Raw genomic sequence first — 4791 nt, 5'->3', positions numbered from 1 at the left:
GCACTCTACTGGGTTTATCGTTGCTGGACCTGGATGTAGGATGCAAGCTGGATGAGACACTCCTCTGTGTGTTTCCTCACTTTGGGATCCAGGATGAAGGGGCCTATCTTACATGGGATGTGTTCCCAGAGTGGTGAGTGGAAACACACATCTCTAAAAACCTCTGCTCGGTAATGGTAAATCTGTTCTATTTGCATTCCAGTGGCAAAAAAAAGAAGAAGAAAGAAGGAAAGAAGGAAAGAAGGAAAGGAAAGGAAAGGAAAGGAAAGGAAAGGAAAGGAAAGGAAAGGAAAGGAAAGGAAAGAAAGAAAGAAAGAAGAAAGAAAGAAAAAAGAAAGAGAAAGAAAAAGAAAAAGAAAAAGAAAAAGAAAAAGAAAAAGAAAAAGAAAAAGAAAAGGAAAGGAAAAAAAATACCTGGTCAAGGCAAAGTTCACTGGAAAAGTAGAATTTTTTTTCTCCATATTAAACCATGGCAAGAGTGAGGAAAAGAGAAGTATCATGAATAAATAATACAAAATAGATAAATATCCCTGCATTTTTTATGTGCGTTAGATCTACTTTATTTCATAAATAAGTATTCTTGAGAAATTATTTCACGAAGCTAGATGACACCATTATCAAGCTGGCTCATGTAAGCCTCTCTATTTTGTAAAATTAATGCTATAGTAGTGTATACAAATCATCAATTTTAAATCTATAGCTTTCAATCTCTACACAATAGAACAATGCAAAGAAGACTGATGTTTCTGAAACAGAAGGCTGAGACAATTATTAAATAATTATAATTATAGTGATAAGTATTCAAAGTGTGAATGTTTCTAAACATGTTGTGCATCTGGCTAATCAATGTCTCCACCTATATGTTAAGATGTGTTGGAAGATGAAATTATTGATATTTTCTGCTCTCAAAGGCATGGCAGTAGCAGAGGATTTGAAGATCATTTGTTTGTTATGTGACTAATATTATGCATACGGTCATCGAAAAAAAAAGCTGTCCTTACCTACGTGCAAGGTGTCATGGATTTCATCACCAAGGAAGGATGTGTGCAATGATGGCAATTGCTATTTTTAAGCTTTGACAAAAATCTAGAATGTTATGAATCAGAACGATTCTGTAACGACTTTGAAATAAATCTGTGCACAAGTAGTTAGACATGCCTACAGGAGACATTTTGCCACTAAACTTTTTGAATGTGAAAAGTCACTAATTGTTTTGCATTGATATTTTATTAAAACATGCCATAAACTAGATTTAATTTATACATTAAAAACTAGAATCCTTGTTCATAAGACTGGTAGACACCATTTTTTAGGCACACACAATGGGAATGAATATTACAGATACCGCCTTTTAAACTCAGACCAAACTCAAGAATTCTAAAATCACACAAAATGTTTTTATACCTGTAATAGATATACCTATTACACCGAAAGCCTTAACTGTTTGCTTAGGGAGTAGTGAGCGGTCCTCCAAAACCTGTCTTTCCTTCCTTCTGGGAACATGGGAACAACATATTTCTCTCTCTTCCCTCCCAGGGAGGAGTGTCTACCTAAGCAAATTACCTATGGAGTGTGAGCAGAAGTGATGTTTTCCACTTCCATGTTGAGTCCTCAGGATTGTGGCCTTATCCTCTCCACTGACAGAGCTGCTAGGGACCATGCTGATTCAGCTTTGAGACAATGGAAATGCTGTATGGGATGTGGTTTCATGACGCTGGAGATATCCAAGCTGCCAAGTGTCCATGTAGAACAAAATTGTTTTGTGAATGTTGACAATTAATTTAGAACTATTACATAAAAGTGAAATAAACTTGCCTATTTTTTTCCAAACACTGTGATTATGAGGCTTATAGAAACACCAAAGAACTCATTATGGTCATCTGATTTAGCAATAAGGTGTAGCAATTTTAATGCGACCTTCTTACATGGCACATACAAAGAGAGGTGCTAAGATACAACCTTCTCATAATCTCTCTTCTTTTTCACTTTCTTTTCACATAGGTTAGCAAGTAGTATGTTTTTGGTAACAAAAAGGATGGATCTCATTTTATGTGATTTTGCTAAATCACACAAGATCAATATGCCAGGGGCAGCCCTGGTGGCCCAGCAGTTTGGCGCCGCCTGCAGCCCAGGGTGTGATCCTGGAGGCCCCGTATCGAGTACCATGTCGGGTTCCCTGCATGGAGCCTGCTTCTCCCTCTGCCTCTCTCTCTCTTTCTGAATAAATAAATAAATCTTAAAAAAAAAAGATCAATATGCCAAACATCAAAAAGTACTATTGCTAAGTAATATAGCAATAAAAACATATCAGTTTTGATGTTTCTCATTTAATGGTAAAATTAGTTATCACAAATTTCTTTTCAACTTCATGTTTAAAGGTCGTCTTTTCAAAAAGAGATGTTTCACAGATGGAATGTATTTGAAAAATTCACTAGAAAACAAATACTCTTCAAAATGACACTTGGAAGGATTATACACAAAGCCTAAAGATTCTTATTGATAATACACACACAAAAAGGTCACTCTTCCGTGTTTTAACTGCTTATCTTGAAATGTAGGGCACTTGGGTGGCTCAGTCTGTTGAACGTCTTCCAGTCGCGTCATAATCCCAGGGTTCTAAGATCGAGTTCCACGTCAAGCTCCCTCTTTCTCAGGGCACCTGCTTCTACTTCTCCCCCTGCCTGTCCCCTGCTTGTGCTCATTCTCTCTCTCTATCCAATAAATGAATAAATTAAAAAAAGAACTGTAATTTTTGAAGTTCCAGGAAAAATAACTGTTAAACATGAAATAAGATTATCTATGCTTTACTTAAGATGAGTTCTTTTCTACAACTTAAACCTAGAAAGGTACTTAGGAGTGGCAGGGATGTAGGCACTGGCATAAAGCATAAGGATGAATACACACTCCTGGACAAAACCTGCCTGAAATCTATTAGTACTTTGTAAGTATTGACTGAGTTGTTTTGATGCATAATTTTAATGACTCCTGAATTTGTTGTTTTTTTTTCCCCTTGATTCAGACAAATAACAAAATAAAAAAGTTTAATCATTACACACTTGCTCGTTAATGACTTTTAAGTGTCCATAGTTTGGGTTCTCCAAAGTGTAGTCCTGAGAAACCCAAGTAGAGAGAGAGGAGAGTGGGACAGAGAAGAGCCGACAGTGAATGTATTCATGAGGAAGTTGCTCCTAAGAGCAAGGACGGCACCATCCTGCCTGGCCGTAGGGCCCTCTGAGCAGCACTGTGAAACTCACCCCAGGACTCTCTTACCTACTGGAAGCAGGCCAACTCTCGCACTCTCCTGTTAACTCTCATCCTGCCCCAGGGGGAGCATTGCTCACAAGGGCGATAAGCTACAGAATTGCATCTGATGGTGGAGAGCAAGCTCCCTTAGTGGTGGAGAAAGCTCTCAGGCAGAGAAGGGAGACAGACCAGGGCTTCTGATTAAGAAATGCTGCAAACTGTCTCTAGCTACCAGTGGCCTCAGATGGCCCAAGGCAGACATGCTGGCTCATCGATAGCATCTGCCCTCTCGACTTTGTAACTATTATATTGTGTCTGTTTATTCATCCAATATTCATGGAGCACCTTTCATTGGGAAAGAGTTCTAACTGCTTAGGAAATAATGATCAACAAAACAAAATCCTCATTCTTGTGGATGGTATTTTAATGGGAGAAGAGGGACCATAAAAAAAAAAAAAGCAAATGAGTATATAATTGGGTGGTATTGATAGAATGGTTAAGATTTATTTTTTTATGTAAAAGAAGTTCCTGGGTGGTTCAGCAGTTGAGCGTCTGCCTTCAGCTCAGGGTGTGACCCTGATCAAGTCCCATGTCAGGCTCCCTGCATGGGGCCTGCTTCTCCCTCTGCCAGTGTCTCTGTCTCTCTCTGTCTCTCATGAATAAATAGATAAAGCCTTAAAAAAAAAAGAAGTGTAAACAGACCTTATGGCCATTCACAAATATCTAATTATTTTAATAATTTTACTTAGATCATATCTACAAAGGTGATGTATATTGGTGTGTTTAATGTAACAATAAAGCCAGTACATGTGATCCATTCATTATATCTTAATCTGGTTGCATGTTTAGATTCGGTCATATTTTCTTTCATGTAACCTGGTTTTATTATATACACAGTTCCTACCATACTGTGTCAGATACTGAAAAGGCCATGGAATAAGCAAACAAAAGAAACAATTCTTGCCTTCTAATAGTTATAACAGCTTAAAATATTTTACTTAGGGATAGCCAGCACAGAAATAAAGCTTATTTTGTATTGAGGGATACTTGGTAGGACACAGTTAATTTGGGTCTGAGCTGAAGAAATTAACTAGAACCGTTTTTTTCCTCCAGCAATTTTTCATCTTCCGTATCTTTCATCTCCCCCACCCCAACCCTGCTTTCGGCTTTCCCCTTCTTGTCTCCTTCCTTGCCCACCTCCCTCCCTCCCTTGGTCTTTCTGTCGCATAATTGTATTCGATTATAGTCAGGAAAACAAATAAGAAAACCTGGCTATCCCCATCCCCACGTGACGTCCTATCACTTCCAATTTCACTAGCTCTGGTTTTGTTGTCCTTCCCGTCAATATGTCCTGTCGAGGAGAAAGCCCACGATGGGCTTGGAGAGGTCAGGCCTCAGTTCATCATCCACTGGCAATTTGTTTCTCATTTATAATCCTGAAGTAACACTTGGTTGACCCACTGCTGAATATATGGCACTTGTGCCATATTGTTTCCTGGAGAGAATTATCTTCCTCACCTCTTACCACACAACACTTTAAAATGTTTG

Source organism: Canis lupus, unplaced genomic scaffold (genome assembly GCF_003254725.2).
Source record: "Canis lupus dingo isolate Sandy unplaced genomic scaffold, ASM325472v2 SANDYSCAFF097, whole genome shotgun sequence".
In the NCBI taxonomy this organism is placed as follows: domain Eukaryota; kingdom Metazoa; phylum Chordata; class Mammalia; order Carnivora; family Canidae; genus Canis; species Canis lupus.
Note: the sequence above shows the minus strand (reverse complement) of the source record.